The sequence below is a fragment of the Ranitomeya variabilis genome, chromosome 5, assembly GCF_051348905.1.
Source record: "Ranitomeya variabilis isolate aRanVar5 chromosome 5, aRanVar5.hap1, whole genome shotgun sequence".
Taxonomy (NCBI): Eukaryota; Metazoa; Chordata; class Amphibia; order Anura; family Dendrobatidae; genus Ranitomeya; species Ranitomeya variabilis.
This window is the reverse complement of record NC_135236.1, coordinates 270,308,200-270,330,040: the sequence shown is the minus strand read 5'-3', so window position 1 is coordinate 270,330,040 and position 21,841 is coordinate 270,308,200. Positions and strand designations below refer to the sequence as shown.

General features: G+C 43.6%; 1 long non-coding RNA gene across 2 annotated transcripts in view; it reads left to right on the top strand.

Moving 5' to 3' along the window:
* Positions 1-21,841, top strand: part of LOC143775769 (uncharacterized) — a 47,417-nt gene that overhangs the window by 20,964 nt on the left and 4,612 nt on the right. The window contains exon 3 of one of the 2 annotated variants that reach the window (XR_013215702.1): positions 17,699-17,796. This is a non-coding gene — a long non-coding RNA (uncharacterized LOC143775769). Of the gene's footprint in view, positions 1-13,846; positions 14,112-17,698; positions 17,797-21,841 lie in introns of those variants that run through there. The other variant, XR_013215701.1, reaches the window with a different exon arrangement.

Below are 21,841 nucleotides of genomic sequence, written 5' to 3'. Positions count from 1 at the left end.
GTTTCTATGTAGCAGACTTGGTTCCATGTAGTAGACTTATTAAGCTCGGTTCTGCTCCCTTATCTCTGTAGTAAGCTCGGTTCTGCTCCCATTTCTCTGCACTAAGCTCGGTTCTGCTCCCATATCTCTGTAGTAAGCTTGGTTCTGCTCCCCTATCTCTGTAGTAAGCTCGGTTCTGTTCCCCTATCTCTGTAGTAAGCTTGGTTCTGCTCCCTTATCTCTGTAGTAAGCTCATTTCTGCTGCCATATCTCTGTAGTAAGCCCCGTTCTGCTCCCATATCTCTGCAGTAAGCTTGGTTCTGCTCCCATATCCTTGCTGTTAGCTCGGTTCTGCTCCCATATCTCTGTAGTAAGCTCGGTTCTGCTCCCATATCTTTGCAGTAAGCTCGGTTCGGCTCCCATATCTCTGAATCTAGTAAGTTCGGTTCTGCTCCCATATCTCTATAATAAGCTCTGTTCTGCTCCCATATCTCTGTATTAAGCTCCGTTCTGTTCCCATATCTCTGGAGTAAGCTCGATTCTGCTCCCATATCTATGCAGCAAGCTCCGTTCAGTTCCCATATCTGTTTACCAGCCTGTTTTTAAAGCCTGTTATCTCTGCTACTTTAATGCAGTGGCCAGATATAAGCAGGGAAAAGGAGGGCCACTGCAACTCGAGGGCCACTGCCTTGTGATTGCCCCCCAGGCTGAAAATTGCCAGCCAGCCCCTGTTTATATGCACTATTGCTTTTACCTACAAGTTCCTTTTGTTTCTATCTTAGGTTAAAGCTGGAGTCACACTAAACGACTTACCAACGATCACGACCAGCGATACGACCTGGCCGTGATCGTTGGTAAGTCGTTGTGTGGTCGCTGGGGAGCTGTCACACAGACAGCTCTCTCCAGCGACCAACGATCAGGGGAACGACTTCGGCATCGTTGAAACTGTCTTCAACGATGCCGAAGTCCCCCTGCAGCACCCGGGTAACCAGGGTAAACATCGGGTTACTAAGTGCAGGGCTGCGCTTAGTAACACGATATTTACCCTGGTTACCATTGTAAAAGTAAAAAAAAAAAAAAACACTACATACTCACATTCTGATGTCTGTCACGTCCGCCGGCGTCCACAGGGTTAAAACTGCTTTCGGCAAGAGCGCTGCTAATGCACGCGCTGCTGCCGAGAGCTTCCCTGCACTGAATCTGTCAGCGCCGGCAGTAACAGCGGTGACGTCACCGCTGTGTTCTGCTTTACGGCCGGCGCTGACACAGTCAGTGCAGGGAAGCTCTCGGCCGGAGCGCGTGCATTAGCAGCACTCCTGCCGAAAGCAGTTTTAACCCTGTGGACGCCGGGGGACGTGACAGACATCAGAATGTGAGTATGTACTGTTTTTTTTTTAACTTTTACAATGGTAACCAGGGTAAATATCGGGTTACTAAGCGCGGCCCTGCGCTTAGTAACCCGATATTTACCCTGGTTACAAGTGAACACATCGCTGGATCGGCGTCACACACGCCGATCCAGCGATGACAGCGGGTGATCAGCGACCAAAAAATGGTCCTGATCATTCCCCAACGACCAACGATCTCCCAGCAGGGGCCTGATCGTTGGTCGCTGTCACACATAACGAGATCGTTAGTGGGATCGTTGCCACGTCACCAAAAGCGTGACGTTGTAACGATATCGTTAACGATATCGTTATGTGTGACTCAGCCTTTAGTCTGTTTAATGGCCAGTGTGAATATGTTCCTACATTGTTTACACAGACAGACCACAGTAAACAATGCACACTGAGTGATCTGATTGTTTACTGCACAGAGGCTGCCAGGTTCTCAGCAGGGCGAGTCTTGTTTAGAGGATGATGCACTACAGAGAATGATGATCTTTTGTGCTGCGCGGATCATTTTACCCAATGAATGAGCGTTTTGCTAATTTATTTAGTGATCAGCAGTTTATTTACACTGAAAGAATATACAGTGCCTTGCAAAAGTATTCGCCCCCCACCCCCCTGGAACTTTTCAACCTCATGCTTCAAACATAAAGATACCAAATGTAAATTTTTGGTGAAGAATCAACAACAAGTGGAACACAATTGTGAAGTTGAATGAAATGTATTGGTTACTTTAAATTTTTGTGGAAATTCAAAAACTGAAAAGTGGGGCGTGCAATACTATTCGGCCCCTTTACTTTTCTGTGCAACAAACTCACTCCAGAAGTTCATTGTGGATCTCTGAATGATCCAATGTTGTCCTAAATGCCTAATGATAATAAATATAATCCACCTGTGTGTAATCAAGTCTCCGTATAAATGCACCTGCTCTGTGATAGTCTCAGGGTTCTGTTTAAAGCACAGAGAGCATCATGAAGACCAAGGACCACAACAGGCAAGTCCGGGATACTGTTGTGGAGAAGTATAAAGCCGGATTTGGATACAAAATGATTTCCAAAACTTTAAACATCCCAAGGAGCACTGTGCAAGCGATCATATTGAAATGAAAGGAGTATCACACCACTGCAAATCTACCAAGACCCGGCCGTCTCTCTAAACTTTCATCTCAAACAAGTAGAAGACTGATCAGAGATGCAGCCAAGAGGCCCATGATCACTCTGGATGAACTGCAGAGATCTACAGCTGAGGTGGGACAGTCTGTCTAAAGGACAACAATCAGTCGTACACTGCAAAAATCTGGCCTTTATGGAAGAGTGGCAAAAAAAAGCCATTTCTCAAAGATATCCATAAAAAGTGTTATTTAAAGTTTGCAACAAGTCACCTGGGAGACACACCAAACATGTGGAAGAAGGTGCTCTGGCCAGATGAAACCAAAATCGAACTTTTTGGCAACAATGCCAAACAATATGTTTGGCGTAAAGGCAACACAGCTCATCACCCTGTACACACCATCCCCACTGTCAAACATGGTGGTGGGAGCATCATGGTTTGGGCCTGCTTTTCTTCAGCAGGGACAGGGAAGATGGTTAAAATTGATGGGAAGATGGATGGAGCCAAATACAGGACCATTCTTGAAGAAAACCTGTTGGAGTCTGCAAAAGACCTGAGACTGGGACGGAGATTTGTCTTCCAACAAGACAATGATCCCAAACATAAAGCAAAATCTACAATGGAATGGTTCACAAATAAACGTATCCAGGTGTTAGAATGGCCAAGTCAAAGTCCAGACCTCAATCCAATCGAGAATCTGTGGAAAGAGCTGAAAACTGCTGTTCACAAACGATCTCCATCAAACCTCAATGAGCTAGAGCTGTTTGCCAAGGAAGAATGGGCAAGAATTTCAGTCTCTCGATGTACAAAACTGATAGAGACATACCCCAAGCGACTTGCAGCTGTAATCGCAGCAAAAGGTGGGGTAACAAAGTATTAAGTTAAAGGGGCCGAATAATATTGCACGCCCCACTTTTCAGTTTTTGAATTTCCACAAAAATGTAAAATAACCAATAAATTTCATTCAACTTCACAATTGTGTTCCACTTGTTGTTAATTCTTCACCAAAAATTTACATTTGGTGTCTTTATGTTTGAAGCATGATATGTGGGAAAAGGTTGAAAAGTTCCAGGGAGCCGAATACTTTCGCAAGGCACTGTATGTTAAGAATGCTTGTTCAACAATAATTATCTTTGTGTGTAAATGCAGCGACATTTGCAGTTACTGAGTGGTCCAAGGAAAAGATCATCAGTGACATGTCCAATTTTGATCCAAGTGTTGGATCAAAATTGCCAATGCAAGTATACGGGTCAGTGGAAACCATTAGACCAAATTCAGATGACATCAGAGTGTGGCCTTATTTACATAGGCTTTCAGAATGGAGAAGGTGGAGAATTTTGTTTCTTTTTTTCTCTCCATCTCTGAGAAAAACTAATGTCACTCTGATAAAACTCTGATTAAAGTCTGATCAAAATAATCGGACCATTTTTCTCAGATTTAAAGCACCGTCCCTTAGCATATAGGGTTTTAGTTTATGTTCAGCGCCGTCCCTTGTTATATATTGTGCTGTCCCTTATTGCAAATTATCCTCTATTGTTATGTGTTACGCTGTATTTAAAGGACAAAAGTCTGTCAGTCTCTTTACATCTGAAGATCTGCACCAGAGCATCTGTATGTTTATCATGTGACCTATCACATGACCTCCCCAAAATGTCATGTGACATGTCACATGACATATGTGCAGGGGACCCACGCACCCTAAACTGCCCGGGCCCTGACTACCCTTATTCTGCCCCCCCCCCCCCGACTCTGACCCATAAATCTCTCCATGGTTCTGCACCACAACACATCTCCCTCATCTCAGTCTACCACCCTACCCGTGTCCTCAGTTACGTTAATGGTCTAAGACCAACATCTTCCACCATTCAGACTTCCTACTCTCATCTCCAAGACTTCTCTTGTGCTGCGCCAAATCTTTGGAATGCACTACCCAGGACAATTCAGTTAATATCCACAGTTTTAAACATGGCCTTATAAAATCTTTTCTTTAGACTGGCTTATCGCTTCACCTTACTTATCTAACTATCCCTGTTTTGCCCATACAATTTTTTTTTTTTTAAATTAGGACCCTCATAGCATTTGTTCACACACCCTCAATCCACTTAATAGCCCTCTGTGTCTATACTGTACAAATACTGGCTGGTGAACGGTTCATGCAGCATTATGTGCATACCCTATTAATTATATTATGACTGTATCGTACAATATAAGCACATTTCATAATTTTGTGTTACCCCTATTTCCTCATAGATTGTAAACCTGCGAGCAGGGCCCTCACTCCTTTTGGTATCTGAGTTATGTTTTATTCTGTAATGTCTTTATTGTCTGTACAAGTCTACTCTAAAATGTAATGTGCTGCGGAATATGTTGGCACAATAGAAATAACAAAATATTATAATAACTATACAAAGCAATGGCCAGGACTAGTCTGGGGAAGGGAGTCACATCACTCCCACATTCCTGTATAATGCAATGGCCAAGGCTGATGTGGACGCTGGGATGGGTGTCACTATATATTATATTTAGACGCAGTAATAGACTCTTCTGATTCCGAGACACAGTGATGCCATTTCTCTGGTGATACAGTGTGTGGATAATCAATGCGAGATTAGCCCATGATGCATATGAGCCTTCTCTCAGACTACAAGTACATTAAACAATCTGAATAATGCTCTGGGTTGCCAACCATTCCGAATGTATTGTGAAGTCAATAAACTATGACACCTTTTTCTCCCATCTTTAAAACAAATTGGTGTTATGGAGTAGGGTGATTTTTTTGAAGTTGGAGAAATTTGTATATGTATCATCATTTTCCAAAATAGGAACATTCTCCCAGAAGGTCAGAACATGCTTTCTCCAGTGAGACATGTAATGATAGAGAACCCTGTTCTCAGCACTGATGTTTACAGTTACTGTATAGAGCAGAGCACAGCTGAGTGTCATTACAAACAACTCCAGCTTTCATCTCAGGGCAGTGAGTGTTAGGGGAGGAGAGTACAGCTGAGCTGAGTGTTATTACTAATAATAATTTGCTCAGTGGTACTCCCATCTTACACACTGCTGTGAGATGAAAGCTGAAAGTACTTCTAATGACACCTAGCTCTACTGTACTTCCGTCCCACGTTGTTTGCTGTGAGATGAAAGTTGGAGATGTTTGTAATGACACTTAGCTTTGCTCTACTCTACACAGTAACAGCAAAGATCAAGGCTCACAGCAGGGCTTTCTGTTATTTTATCTCACAGGAGAAAGCATGTTCTTCTGACCTGATGGGGTTTTTGTGTTTTTTTCCTGCATAACTCATCCTGCTTGCGATTGTTCAACCTCATGCATGGGAAGAAGTATACATAACAGAGAAGAATCTTTGGTATTGCCCTGTTGGGCCTATTATAGATTCAGAGATCATATCATAAATTATAATCTAAATTTTACAAGCTAGTATCTCCACAACAGTGATGAGAAATGAAAAAAATAAAAACTATTTTTACTCAACTCTGCAGCCACAATTCCTTAATTTGGCTGGTTTAGCACTTTAAAATTGATGACAGATCCTCCATTTTTGGGTTAATATAGTGCATTTACAGCAATTTTACTGTAGTAGTATCCACTCTTTAATAGACCTTGCAAGCTTCTGCCGTAACAGCTGGGTATAGCATAACACTGAACTGGAGCAATCAGTGTTCTTATAAGCAAAATCATTGCTTCAGATATCCAGCAGATGCCATAGCAACCTGTGATGACATGGATGACGCTGTGAAGATTTCTTGTGGCAGAGAGGGCCTGAGGTCAAGCACAGAGGACATGTTCTGTGTCTTCTCTGAGTGTTGCTGTACATAGATGTCAGTTGTGACCAAAAATCTCCTATAGGTATATATCATTATAACTATATATAAAGGGTTGAAATCCTGAGGTCAGTCACATCTACATATTGTGGACAGGTATAGGAGCCATTTAATATACCACTGTCTAATGTATACAAAACGCAAGAGACTAGTGCATTCTGCGATTTTCAGCCCGTGAAAAATTGCTTTTCTGGTCTTGTATTTTGACTAACATTAACCCATTCAAGACATGCAACGTACATATAAGGCGCTTGTCGGGTCTCTCCCTTTGATGTGGGCTCCAGCCCATATCTTTCTGGCACATGTCAGCTGATTTCAACACCTGACATGTGCCCTTAACAGCCGCAGGTGGAATCGCGATCTACCCGCGGCTGTTAACCTGTTAAATGCCGCTGTCATATGACATCGGGTCGCCGATGGGTTGGCATTAGAACCCGGTGTCTGGAGCAGCTGTTGGCGCTCATAGCAAGTGAGCAATTCTTCTACATAGAGCAGGCTGAAGCGGAATGATTGGATGATCGCAGCTTCTAGTCTCCCATGGATGTTAAATGTTTTTAAAAATATTTTAAAATATAAATATATAAAAGTTTAAATCACCCCCCCCCATTTGCCCCATTCAAAAAAAAATAAAAATAATTACACATATTTGGTATCACCGCATTCAGAATCGCCCAATCTATCAATATATAAAAATAATTAATCCAATTGTTAAATGGCGTAACAAGAAAAAAGTCAAAATGCCTGAATTGTTTTTTTGGTCGTCGCAGCATTGCATTAAAATGCAATAACGGGCGATCCAAACATCGTATCTACACAAAAATTGTATCAATAAAAACATCAGTTCGGCAAGCAAAAAATAAGCCCTTACCTGGCCCCAGATCACGAGAAAGACACTATGGGTCTTGGAAAATGATGCTTTTTTTAATTTAGCCCCTTTCTGACCTCGGACAGGATAGTACGTCCGAGGTCAGATACCGTGCTTTGATGCAGGGCTCCGGCGGTGAGCCCGCATCAAAGCCGGGACATGTCAGCTGTTTTGAACAGCTGACATGTGCCCACAATAGCGGCGGGTGAAATCGCGATTCACCCGCCGCTATTAACTAGTTAAATGCCGCTGTCAAACGCAGACAGCGGCATTTAACCGGCGCTTCCGGCCAAGCGGCCGGAAATGAGCGCATCGCCGATCCCCGTCACATGATCGGGGGTCAGCGATGCTTCTGCAGAGTAACCATAGAGGTCCTTGAGACCTCTATGGTTACTGATCCCCGGTAGCTGTGAGCGCCACCCTGTGGTCGGCGCTCATAGCACACCTGCATTTCTGCTGCATAGCAGCGATCTGATGATCGCTGCTATGTAGCAGAGCCTATCGCGTTGTGCCAGCTTCTAGCCTCCCATGGAGGCTATTGAAGCATGGCAAAAGTAAAAAAAAAAAAGTAAAAAAAAATGTGAAAAAAATAAAAGAAATATAAAAGTTTAAATCACCCCCCTTTAGCCCCATTCAAAATAAATCAATTAAAAAAAAAAATCAAACCTACACATATTTGGTATCGCCGCGTTCAGAATTGCCCTATCTGTCAATAAAAAAAAGCATTAACCTGATCACTAGACAGCGTAGTGAGAAAAAAATTCGAAACGCCAGAATTACGTTTTTTTGGTCGCCGTGACATTGCATTAAAATGCAATAACGGGCGATCAAAAGAACGTATCTGCACTGAAATGGTATCATTAAAAACGTCAGCTCGGCATGCAAAAAATAAGCCCTCAACCGACCCCAGATCATGAAAAATGGAGACGCTACGGGTATCAGAAAATAGCGCAATTTTTTTTTTTTTTTTTTAGCAAAGTTTGGATTTTTTTTTCACCACTTAGATAAAAAATAACCTAGTCATGTTAGGTGTCTATGAACTCGTACTGACCTGGAGAATCATAATGGTCAGTTTTAGCATTTAGTGAACCTAGCAAAAAAGCCAAACAAAAAACAAGTGTGGGACTGCACTTTTTTTGCAATTTCACCGCACTTGGAATTTTTTCCCGTTTTCTAGTACACGACATGCTAAAACCAATGATGTTGTTCAAAAGTACAACTTGTTTTGCAAAAAATAAGCCCTCACATGGCCAAATTGACAGAAAAATAAAAAAGTTATGGCTCTGGGAAGGAGGGGAGTGAAAAACGAACACGGAAAAACGGAAAATCCCAAGGTCATGGAAGGGATAAATTTGGATTTCTATTCACCACTTAAATAATAACCTATACATCTTTTGTATCTACAAATTCGGAATGACCTGCAGAATCATAATGGCAGGTCAGTTTTAGCATTTGCTGAACATGGTTAAAAAAAACAATTGTGGACTTGCACTTTTTTTTACAATTTCACCGCATTTGGATTTTTTTCCCCCGTTTTCCAGTACACTATCTGGTAAAACCAATAGAATAGTGTCATTCAAAATTACAACTTGTCACCCCCCAAAAAAAGAAGCCCTCACATGGCCATATTGACGGAAAAAGAAAAAGTTATGGCTCTGAAGGTGAGAGAAAAACAGGAATGCCAAAACGAAAAATGGCCTGGGGATGAAGGGGTTAAAGTATTGTGCGTGGTGGTCCATTGTAACATGTAGTTGGGACACACAATGTGTGCACTGGCACTTATAAAGAACTCACAAAGTAAAGGTGATATAAATCCATGCTGTGACAACTTGGACAAGTTAACTCATGGGATTGTGGCATAGAAAGAGCTTTCTCTCCAACATACTGGATAAGGTTTAAAACTGTCCACAACCTCAGCAGATTCCTTTCACTAAGGCCGGCGACACACTGGCGAGTTTTACGGACGTATGAGCGCAGAAAATACATCCGTAAAATTCGCATTACACACGGCACAATTATTCTCTATGTCCCAGCTCCTATCAGCCGTATTTTACTGATCCGTATTATACGGTCCTCTACGGCCGTACAAAATCGCAGCATGCTGCGTTTGTCAGCGTATTGCGCAAATAAATCGCCAATGAAAGTCTATGGGGGCGAGAAAAATACGGATTCCACACGGACCAGCAGTGTGACTTGCGAGAAATATGCAGCGGTGTTATTGAAAAGCCGGTAATTCAATTGCCGGCTTTTCATTTCTCCTGCCTAAACCCGACATGATATGAGACATGGTTTACATACAGTAAACCATCTCATATCCCCATTTTTTTTGCATATTCCACACTACTAATGGTAGTAGTGTATTAACAACTAGAGAACATGGAGTAAAGAAACACCAATAAATTGAAAAGATAAAACATAATACTTTATTGGTACATACAAAATCTATAACATAAGCCCAAACATGGGGCAAATACTCAAAAAGGAGGGTATCCAAGGAACCTGCTAGTTCAGCAGGTGAACAGGACCAGTATAATATCACATATGGATAAGTGTGGCAAGGTATAGACAATAGGAAAAAAGGGGGGGAGAAAGGTAAAGCAAGGGTGATCCCACAAGCTCCAACATCAGGGTTCAGGCCAGAAGACTCCTACAGACGCTGCCAAGAGCAGTGGGATCCCAGACCCCCCTTAACAATCCCAATGAAAGGCCATCACTTACCCATAATAACCAGTAAAAAAAGGTCCTCCTGCTGACCCCTTGACGCGCGTTTCGCGTGAGTGCTTCTTCAAGAAGGGGAGTAGCGTCTGTTGTGTCCCCTGAGTTTAAATAGCAGTGGCCCCAGACGCCAATGAATGCGGCGCACGCGCCTTCATCACCGCAAAACCGGAAGTATACATCTCATCTAAAAGCCGTCAGTGCGGTCTGCGCATGCGGCAAAAGTTTGCCAAATGACGTCATGAGGCATGCGCAGATCGCCACAGGAGATAGCCACTGAGATGGATGGGCGGTGCGCGGGTGAAACAGCGCGCGCGCACTATGGCGACAATGCAGAGGGAAGCCAAAGCGGCGGCCATATTGGTGAAGAGCAGTAAGTGGGGGACAAAGTGACTGTGAGAATAGAAACGTAATTAAGTGATGGCACAATTATAGATACAAGTGAAAACATGAAATGCCGACTAGTGGGGCAGAAGAAACTCCCCACATATCGCCTATTTAAAGATAAATAGTGACAGTAATACATAAATAAATAAATAAATATATACATAAATATAACTATCCCACTGAAGGGGGCAAGTTATTGAATATATCAAAGCCTACAATAATCACCAAGGATCTATATATAAACCTAAGTAAGCATAAAGTGACATAGTGCTTAACATGATAATGTTCGCGTTATAATATACATAATACAATAGTATAATATGAATAATAAAACACAAACAACAACACGAACATACAACCGCCATCTATAGCTAAAACGAAATGTCCACTCGGCACGAAAAAATCCTGGAAATTTGTGGAGAGTTGATATATCTTCAATAGGTCCATATTTGGTATGTGTGGTATCACTGTTGAGATGCATTTTAGATGGATGGAATAATAGTAGATAATGCAAGCACAACGAGGGGTGAACGCCAGACATCTGGGGCAAAGGATAGATAGAACACCAAAAAGCTAAAAACAAAACACAACACAATTAATTAATAAAAACGCTAAAAAGTAGGGTGGAAGAGAGGAGAAGATACCATGAATACAATGAGAACTCTGCTGCATGGCTACCACAAACAAGAGTGGACACAGACTTCAATAATATACAAGGGATCAAAAACGGGGGCGAAATTATAAAAAGGGGGCAAATGATAGCTTCTCATTTAGGCCATTAGGGGCCATGGTGTCCAAGGTGGCAATCCACCGGCACTCATGCTGTGCTAAGATCTGGCACACATTACCCCCTCTAATTCCACTGTGAATTTTGTCAATGCCCCGTACCTTCAGACCGCTGGGATCAGACCCGTGAAAGGATCTAAAATGTTTGGGGAGTGTCTTGAGGGACGCCAACGCCTCGGCATCTACAATATCTTTGGCTGCCCTAATGTCCCGTACGTGTTCACGTGTCCTGACTTTGAGTTCCCTCGACGTCAGGCCAATATAGATGAGGGAGCAGGGGCAAGTAGCGTAATAGATTACGTGCGTGGTGTTACATGATATGTACTCACGAATCTTATACTCCCTGCTCCCATCCGATGACTGAAACGTGCCACACCGCAGGACATTAGGGCAGGCAACACAAGACCCACAAGGGAAACAACCTACCCGCCTATTAGTCGAGCCAAAAAGTGTCGGCTGTTTGGTAATATAGTGGCTTTTGACAAGATAGTCCTTCAGGTTTTTCCCTCTACGTTGGGTCATTAAGGGACCAGATGGATAGGTGTCATAATTGACGCCTCTCCATTATTAATCTGGCTTAATGTCACCTTACAATAGCAAGGTGACATTAACCCTTCATTACCCCATATCCCACCGCTACAGGGGAGTGGGAAGAGAGTGGCCAAGTGCCAGAATAGGCGCATCTTCCAGATGTGCCTTTTCTGGGGTGGCTGGGGGCAGATGTTTTTAGCCACGGGGGGGCCAATAACCATGGACCCTCTCCTGGCTATTAATATCTGCCCTCAGTCACTGGCTTTACCACTCTGGCGGAGAAAATTGCGCGGGAGCCCACGCCAATTTTTTTCCGCGATTTAACCCTTTATTTTAGCAGCTACAGCGCACAAATTTTGCACATACACACTACTAACATTAGTAGTGTGGAATATGCAAAAAAAAGGGGATATGAGATGGTTTACTGTATGTAATCATGTCTCATATCCTGTCGGGTTGGGGAAGGAGAAATGAGAAGCCGGCAATTGAATTACCGGCTTTTAACATATATCGCTCTGAATTAAATATAAATACAGAATATATATATATGTGTCTCAATGACATATATATATATATATATATATATATATATATATATATATATATATATATACTGTATATATGTTTTCCCGAACATTTGAGCACATAAATCCATTAGATGTCGGTTTTGCAAGCCTGCGAGAAAATATCGCAGTACGGATGCCATGCGGATTACATACGGAGGATGCCATGCGCAAAATACGCTGACACACCCTGCCTACGGATCACTATTTTGGGAACATTTCTCCGTATTACGGCCGTATTACGGCCGTAAAAAACGGACCGTATTGTCTTACGCTGAGTGTGACGCCGGCCTAACATGCTCTGAGCCTAATGGCTAGATCACTAAAACACAACATCATAGTCCATACCATTCATCATGGTAACTCCCACAGGCGTTGGCGGCAGGCTGTGGAGTCGGTAAGCTAAACCTCCGACTCCCGACTTCCTCATACATGGCTCATATTTAACGGATACATTTACTGTAGTAAAATGGTAATTTCAGGTTTTTAAACCCCATTATGATACAATAATCAGTCTATTTAGATAGAACAGTATATATATTTATTGGAATACAACTTTTGAACACAACAAAATTAATAAATTGTAAATATGCAATACACTATGCAGTAAGCGGGGGAAAAAAAACCGTTTTCAACAAATACATACTGAATAACATTTGTGCAGTCTATGAATTTGTTCTGAAAAATAATATCACCTCCATCAGATCCTCCTTCATAGATGACCTCAAATCTGATCTAAATTTCAAATAAGGCTACCAGGTACACATGAATTGGCCAATTTATGCACTAAACGCTCTCATTTTTTCATATTTCTAGTGCAGTAATGCAGTTCAGTTTTCATGTTTGATGTTTGCATATTTTAGTGCCGCAGTGTGCTACCTTATCTATTTGACTGTATACGAGTTGGTGACTATAGGTTCAGCACCTGTTCACACTTTAGTTTATGTTTGGATGTGACGGTCAGTTTTTTGAAATTTGTATTCATTAGCCTTCTGACTGAGCACTCCGCCTCTTAGCCGCAGGTGTTTTGATTGCAACAGGTCCATTACCCCTCCACAGAAAAAAATTTAGTCTAAGAAGAGGTTTCACAGGTACCCATTCAGATGAAGACGTTTATTCTCAGCGAGGAAAGGAAAGTTTAGGACCTGGTATACGAGAGATGCCCTAATGGCTACCAGGTACACATGAATTGGCCAATTTATGCGCTAAATGCTCTCATTTATTCATATTTCTAGTGAAGTAATGCAGTTCAGTTTTCATGTTTTAGCGCCGCAGTGTGCTGCCTTATTTATTTTACTCAAATCTGATCTAGTTCTTTAACCCTCCGTCAGGGGCAACTGATCTGACAGGCGCAGCTCACTTAGTTTCATTTCTCTATTTTCAGTGGTTTGTCTGGGAAACACCATCCTCCCAGTACCTTCCTAACTTTAAAGGCTGTGTGAAACCTGAGAAGCCTCTTGTGCTGCAGATCAGATATCAGTGTTTTGGCTTCTCAGGCTCATTGCCCCTGAACGCGTCACACATTTGACGATTAGAATTTGCTGTTTTTATTCATCCCAATTGTTTTTTTAGCTTGTTTTATGAATAGCTAGTGCTAAATTTGTGGATTTGTCATAAAAGGTTTTGTTAGAAATAAGATTGTGCTTCTCAGGCGCCTTAACATATTCTCTCTCTTTCTTCAGCTTTTCTTCTGAAATGGCGAGGAGAATATTTGACTTGCCCAATGCCCTTCATGTTGAGCAAGTGCAAAATATACTGCTTGATGATGAGACAGACCCCTTACAGCTAGAAGATTTAGGGGAAGAAAGTGACATTGCTTCAGAAGATGATGTGGAAGAATGTCCAGATGTGTCTGATACAGGTCAAGATGGAGAGAGTGAGGAGGATGCTCAAGACATAGAAACATATTACTTTTCTGGTTATTAAACATTTTTTTTTTACACCTGATTATGTGTATTCTCATTTATTACATTCCTATTAAGGTAACTGATCACTTTTAGAGCATTGCAATTTTTAAAAAAGGAAAATATAGCCAATTTTCTAGCCTGTGCCGGACAGGCGCAATGCCCTTAAACTCGTTATGAAACATATTGCCCCTGACGGAGGGTTAAGGCTAGAGAACAACCTCTCTACGCTAACTTGGGTTGGTGGCAAAGCGGTAACCACTTCTCACTTTTGATGAACAGTTGAACTCTTCTACTTCTTTGAGAGTAAGTGAAAAATTTTGCTGATATTTGGTCAATTTGTTTGCTATGGGAGTGGAATCTTTATCCCTGCGGCCACACTTTGCCTCCTCCATGTTGTCCAAATACTTTTCAAAATTAAACTCATCTGATGAGGCTGAAGATATGGTAGCAATAGCATCAGCAAGACCCAAGTCCCCTTGCTTTTGGCAGTCTTGTAGCCCATTCATCCTAACTGCTACTTAAGTCAGAGCTTCTTTTCCTTTAGTAAGCTGTTGATCATCCAGCAATATACAATAACTTGGATCCACATAAAAAGCTGCAAGAATAATTTAAATTTCTAATAGCAGCGTCTCTCCATTTCATTGAAACAGCAATGCCATTTGTGAGTAAACCTCCTCTTTGGGACAAGAAAAACCACAAGTTCTTCCACTCCTTTATGGAAATGCCACAAGTTAAATCCTCAACTTCTAATTTTTAGTTACTGTAAATGGGTGATGAAGCAATTCCTTCAGTTCAGCCACCTGTGTCCAATGTCCTTCATTTAGAGTTACCTGAGGGTTGGCCATATCTACAAGGAAGGGTTTCAGCTCAAGCAATTGCACAATCATTAAGTAGGTGTTGCCCCACCAAGCGGCTTGATCCACAATTGCCCCTTTTCCAGCACGTCTCTTCAAGATGGAATCAATTTTAGAGGTTCTGGCCGCAATAACCAATTTTCTTACTTTGCCAATCAGAGTTCCAGCATGTCCCTCTTGGAAACTCTTTTATTGCTAGCTGCAGCATGTGCACAACACAGCGCATATGATGAATGTGAGAAAGCTTTAACAAGATCATCTAATTGTAAATTAGTATTTTGCTGTTCTTCTGCAGCAATATCTGTTTGTTCCTCAGTTACAGAACTTTGGCTTTCCATCTCAAAAATGCTGAATCTGAAGTTTTCTTCTAGCTCCTGTTCACCTTCATTATTCTCATTCATCAGTTTACTTCTACTTATGTTTGAAGCATTGTCAGTTGCAATAGAAAGAACCTGTTCTTGTTTTTGTTCATAATGTTGCAGACCTTCTTCCACTAAGGCCTGGAGAAACCGGCTGGTGTGAGCTTTAGTATCTATCTTTCACTGCCAATGTCTTGGTAACAATTGACTGGTCACAAACAAGTCGAATGTTGATAGCAAAATAGTTCACTGTGATGTGTGCAGGCATCCATTTTAAGAAATATAAAGTGTCTCTTGAGAGTATTTTTAAGATCAATCAATCTTCAATCACTAATTTTCTAATACTTTCCAGAGAAACACCAAGTTTGCAGGCCATTTCTCAATTAACAGCTGTAAAAGATAGCTGTGCAAATAATGATAATGGTACACTGTCTTTCAAAACAAGCTCGATGCGCTGTCTTTTAAACATATCTGCTGTCAGTGTTACAGTAAGGGTACCGTCACACAGTGGCATTTTCATCGCTACGACGGCACGATTCGTGACGTTCTAGCGATATAGTTACGATCTCGCAGTGTCTGACACGCAGCAGCGATCAGGGACCCTGCTGAGAGTCGTACGTCGTAGCAGATCGTTTGAAACTTTCTTTCGTCGCTGGATCTCCCACTGTCATTGCTGGATCGTTGTGTGTGACAGCGATCCAGCGATGCGTTCGCTGGTAACCAGGGTAAACATCGGGTTACTAAGCGCAGGGCCGCGCTTAGTAACCCGATGTTTACCGTGGTTACCAGCGTAAAAGTAAAAAAAAACAAACCGTACATACTCACCATCTGATGTCCGTCAGGTCCCTTGCCGTCTGCTTCCCGCTCTGACTGACTGCCGGCCGGAAAGTGAGAGCAGATCACAGCGGTGACGTCACCGCTGCACTCTGCTCTCACTGTACGGCGGCACTCAGTCAGAGCAGGAAGGGGACGGCAAGGGACCTGACGGACATCAGATGGTGAGTATGTACGGTTTGTTTTTTTTACTTTTACGCTGGTAACCAGGGTAAACATCGGGTTACTAAGCGCGGCCCTGCGCTTAGTAACCCGATGTTTACCCTGGTTACCAGCGAACCTCGGCATCGTTGGTTGCTGGAGAGCGGTCTGTGTGACAGCTCCCCAGCGACCACACAACGACTTACCAACGATCACGGCCAGGTCGTATCGCAGGTCGTGATCGTTGGTAAATCGTATAGTGAGACGGTACCCTAACTTTGTCACTTACAAAATATCTTGTAACTGATGTTTGAGATGCTCTTTCCTCCCTTTGCATGGTGGAAAGTGCTGGGCACTGGTTTCTTGGTGTTGCTGTAATCTTTCTCAGTCACAGCTTTGAAAACTTCTGAGTGTAAGCATTGTAAATGTCTTTCTAGATTGCAAGCTCTCGTAGAAGCTTCTTTTTTTATCTCTGAGTATGCACTGATTTTGAGCTCACAGCATTTGATTTCATCTATCATACACTGACACACAAATATTTTTTATCTTGAGTTAATGTGAAATGCTGAAATACAGCTGACATCATAGTAAGCTTCCTAGTCATTTTGTAATCATAAAATTCGCTCTCAAAATAATTTTATTCTATAAAAAAAATTAAGGTACGGTATATTGTAATTCCTGCAAGAATAGGGAATCGTGTATAATTTTGGATAGAAATAAAACAAACTTTGCATAAATCAATAGTACAGTTGATGACAAATAAAAAGTTTTTAATATATGTTATTAGATAGCTTTACTCTGAACTTTCAATCTCAGGCGTTTCTCAGGGTACAGCTCAGTAAATGTTTCACATCATGATACTTCAGTCTATGAAGAGGTGAGTAAGTAGAAAGCAAGTTTGTGCTGAATCATACTCCAGAAAGAAACTGAAACTGCTAGCAGAGCTAGTAACATGAAGAGCATCAGATCAACTAACCTCTCCATACATGAGCTCAGAGGAAAAGTAAACGAAAACATGAAGCATACAGAGAAAACATACATTGGACTATTTATGCAGTTTATTTTATGTTTAGATATGCTTTAAAAAGTACTTGCCTTAATCCTGTTGACGCTAGCAGTTCTTGAGATGAGTGCAGAGCTGCAGGCATTCCTTATCAGTGCGGTTTTGCTCTGATCTGTAGAGGAGGAGCTATACGACTGAGCATGTACATAAAGTGCAGCACAAATTTATTGTAGCTAAAAACTAGAAAAGGAGTCACGGCATCAGTATATTTAAGGTTCCTATAGTGACAGACCAATAGCCAAAGAGCTGAAGCGGTGCATCGAATGGTGTTAGGTGCTCGGCATCAAAGAAACTGTAAATGATAGCTGAAGATTCAAAGAATATGCGGCACTCAAAAATTCGGTAGAGCATATAAGTCCTTTATTCCGTGCTGCAGGACATGAACAAAGACGAGGAGTGCAGGTTACAGAAGAATGCGGGAAGAGACAGAAAGGAAGATGGCCGTTTCACGTAACAACGCTTCCGTGGGTCCAGGTGCGTCATTAATTGAGGTCACTCCCTTTTAAGAGGCTGGCCCTCTGGTATATAGTGAAGGAAAAACAAAAAAACATAATTAAAGTAATTACCATTAAAGCTGAAACACGCACATAAGAGAAATACGGACGGATCTAGTCTGTAATTTAAACTAATAGGATCTTGTGCATTGGTTTTCATGATAAACCTCGCTTCATGTCTTAACCCTTTAGTGACAACCAAGATCTTTTTACTGACCTCACATACCAGACAATAGCATCCCCGACTGGTGAAAATGCATCAGCTGTCACCTTGCTGTATCAGCCTTGATTGCTGTTGTCACCAATCATGGCTTTTTAACCCCATAGATGCTGCTGTCAATAGTGACTACAGCATATAAATGGTTAACAGGCTCCCTCTTTATCCCCATCAGCGCCCCAAGATCATGATTGTGTGGTCCTAATGTTTGCCATGGAAATTCACGGCATAATAACTGCCTTAGAGTCTGCTGGCTATAGTGACCTGTTCAGAAGTTAGCGACATTTAGGTGGTAAAAATAAAATTTTTCCTTCCTGTCATGTCACTTTGTATTAATTGCTGAAAAGAACCCGAATGATTAGTAAACTACCTGACAGCAGTTTTGAATATGTTAAAGGGTGCGGTTTTAAAAATGTTCTCACTTTTGGGGATTTTTCGACATATAGGTCCGCCAAAGTCACTTCAAAACTGAATAGGTCCCTAAAAAAGTAAATTTTGTAAATTTCCTTGAAAAAAATGAAAAATTGCTAACAGCCTAACAAAATAAAAGGATATTTAAAAAATGGTATCCCAGAGTGATGGCATATCCCAGTGTTGGCGTATCCCAGAGTGATAGCGTATCCGAGTGCTGCCCCAGAGTGATAGCGTATCCCACAGTGTTGGCGTATCCCAGTGTGCTGCCTTAGAGTGATGGCGTATCCCAGTGTTGGCGTATCCCAGAGTGATGGCGTATCCCACAGTGTTGGCGTATCCGAGTGATAGCGTATCCCACAGTTGGCGTATCCCAGAGTGATAGGGTATCCCAGTGTTGGCGTATCCCAGAGTGATAGCGTATCCCAGTGTTGGCATATCCCAGAGTGATGGCGTATCCCAGTGTGCTGCCCTAGAGTGATGGCGTATCCCAGTGTTGGCATATCCCAGTGTGCTGCCCGAGTGATGGCGTATCCCAGTGTTGGCGTATCCCAGAGTGCTGCCCCAGAGTGATGGCGTATCCCAGAGTGATGGCGTATCCCAGAGTGATGGCGTATCCCAGTGTGCTGCCCCAGAGTGATGGTGTATCCCACAGTGTTGGCGTATCCCAGAGTGATGGCGTATCCCAGAGTGATAGCGTATCCCAGAGTGCTGCCCCAGAGTGATAGCGTATCCCAGAGTGATGGTGTATCCCAGTGTGCTGCCCTAGAGTGATGGCGTATCCCACAGTGTTGGCGTATCCCAGAGTGATGGCGTATCCCACAGTGTTGGCGTGTCCCAGTGATGGCGTATCCCAGAGTGCTGCCCAGAGTGATAGCGTATCGCAGTGTTGGCGTATCCCAGTGTGCTGCCCTAGAGTGATGGCGTATCCCAGTGTGCTGCCCCAGAGTGATGGCGTATCCCAGTGTGCTGCCCCAGAGTGATAGCGTATCCCACAGTGTTGGCGTATCCCAGAGTGCTGCCCCAGAGTGTTGGCGTATCCCACAGTGTTGGCGTATCCCAGAGTGTTGGCGTATCCCAGAGTGATAGCGTATCCCAGAGTGCTGCCCCAGAGTGATAGCGTATCCCAGAGTGATGGTGTATCCCAGTGTGCTGCCCTAGAGTGATGGCGTATCCCAGTGTTGGCGTATCCCAGAGTGATGGCGTATCCCAGAGCGCTGCCCCAGAGTGATAGCGTATCCCAGAGTGATGGCGTATCCCAGTGTGCTGCCCTAGAGTGATGGCGTATCCCAGTGTGCTGCCCCAGAGTGATGGCGTATCCCAGAGTGCTGCCCCAGAGTGATGGCGTATCCCACAGTGCTGCCCCAGTGATGGCGTATCCCACAGTGTTGGCGTATCCCAGAGTGATGGCGTATCCCACAGTGTTGGCGTGTCCCAGTGATGGCGTATCCCAGAGTGCTGCCCAGAGTGATAGCGTATCGCAGTGTTGGCGTATCCCAGTGTGCTGCCCTAGAGTGATGGCGTATCCCACAGTGTTGGCATATCCCAGTGTGCTGCCCCAGAGTGATGGCGTATCCCAGTGTGCTGCCCCAGAGTGATAGCGTATCCCAGTGTTGGCGTATCCCAGAGTGCTGCCCCAGAGTGATGGCGTATCCCACAGTGTTGGCGTATCCCACAGTGTTGGCGTATCCCAGAGTGATAGCGTATCCCAGAGTGCTGCCCCAGAGTGATAGCGTATCCCAGAGTGATGGTGTATCCCAGTGTGCTGCCCTAGAGTGATGGCGTATCCCAGTGTTGGCGTATCCCAGAGTGATGACGTATCCCAGTGTTGGCGTATCCCAGAGCGCTGCCCCAGAGTGATAGCGTATCCCAGAGTGATGGCGTATCCCAGTGTGCTGCCCTAGAGTGATGGCGTATCCCACAGTGTTGGCGTATCCCAGAGTGATGGCGTATCCCAGTGTGCTGCCCCAGAGTGATGGCGCATCCCAGTGATGGCGTATCCCAGTGTGCTGCCCCAGAGTGATGGCGTATCCCACAGTGTTGGCGTATCCCAGAGTGCTGGCGTATCCCAGTGATGGCGTGTCCCAGTGATGGCGTGTCCCAGAGTGCTGCCCAAGAGTGATAGCGTATCGCAGTGTTGGCGTATCCCAGTGTGCTGCCCTAGTGATGGCGTATCCCAGTGTGCTGCCCCAGAGTGATGGCGTATCCCAGAGTGCTGCCCCAGAGTGATAGCGTATCCCACAGTGTTGGCGTATCCCAGAGTGCTGGCGTATCCCACAGTGTTGGCGTATCCCAGAGTGATGGCGTATCCCACAGTGATGGCGTATCCCAGAGTGCTGCCCCAGAGTGATAGCATATCCCAGTGTTGGCGTATTCCAGAGTGATGGCGTATCCCAGTGTGCTGCCCTAGAGTGATGGCGTATCTCACAGTGTTGGCGTATCCCAGAGTGATGTCGTATCCCAGTGTGCTGCCCCAGAGTGATGGCGCGTCCCAGTGTTGGCGTATCCCAGAGTGATGGCGTATCCCAGTGTTGGCATATCCCAGAGTGCTGCCCCAGAGTGATGGCGTGTCCCAGTGTGCTGCCCCAGAGTGATAGCGTATCCCACAGTGTTGGCGTATCCCAGAGTGATAGCGTATCCCACAGTGTTGGCGTATTCCAGAGTGATGGCGTATCCCACAGTGTTGGCGTATCCCAGAGTGATAGCGTATCCCACAGTGTTGGCGTATTCCAGAGTGATGGCGTATCCCAGAGTGCTGCCCCAGAGTGATAGCGTATCCCACAGTGTTGGCGTATCCCAGAGTGATGGCGTATCCCAGAGTGCTGCCCCAGAGTGATAGCGTATCCCACAGTGTTGGCGTATCCCAGAGTGATGGCGTATCCCAGAGTGCTGCCCCACAGTGTTGGCATATCCCAGACTGCTGCCCCAGGAGCAAGGCATACATACTATTTCACTGGTATTTTTGACCAGCTCCTTTCCTTCACATTGGTCGTTTTTGGTTCGTCACCAGTCGTTTTTGAAAGCCTTAAAACAAAAAGATCCTATCACACCCTAATAAATTCTTAACCTTTTTCCAAACAACTTTATTACATTTTTTAACACAACACAGGTTAAAAGGGGTAAAAGAGGGAATTGGGGTAGGTCGAGAAAGTAACGCTTTATTGGGGAACAAAACAAAAAATAAATTCTTAACCTAACCCTGAATAGTATAGAATTATATCCATAAATGTCAGTTACCTTTTTTCTTAAAGTTTTTATTCATGTTTGTCATACAAAATCACAAAAAAAAACTAAAAAAGCCTAGTGACAGAAACTTGATAGGAATAATACAGTCTGAAAAATAAACGCAATGAACCTCTAAGGGCTGTCCCACACGTCCAGATAATTCCGGTACCGG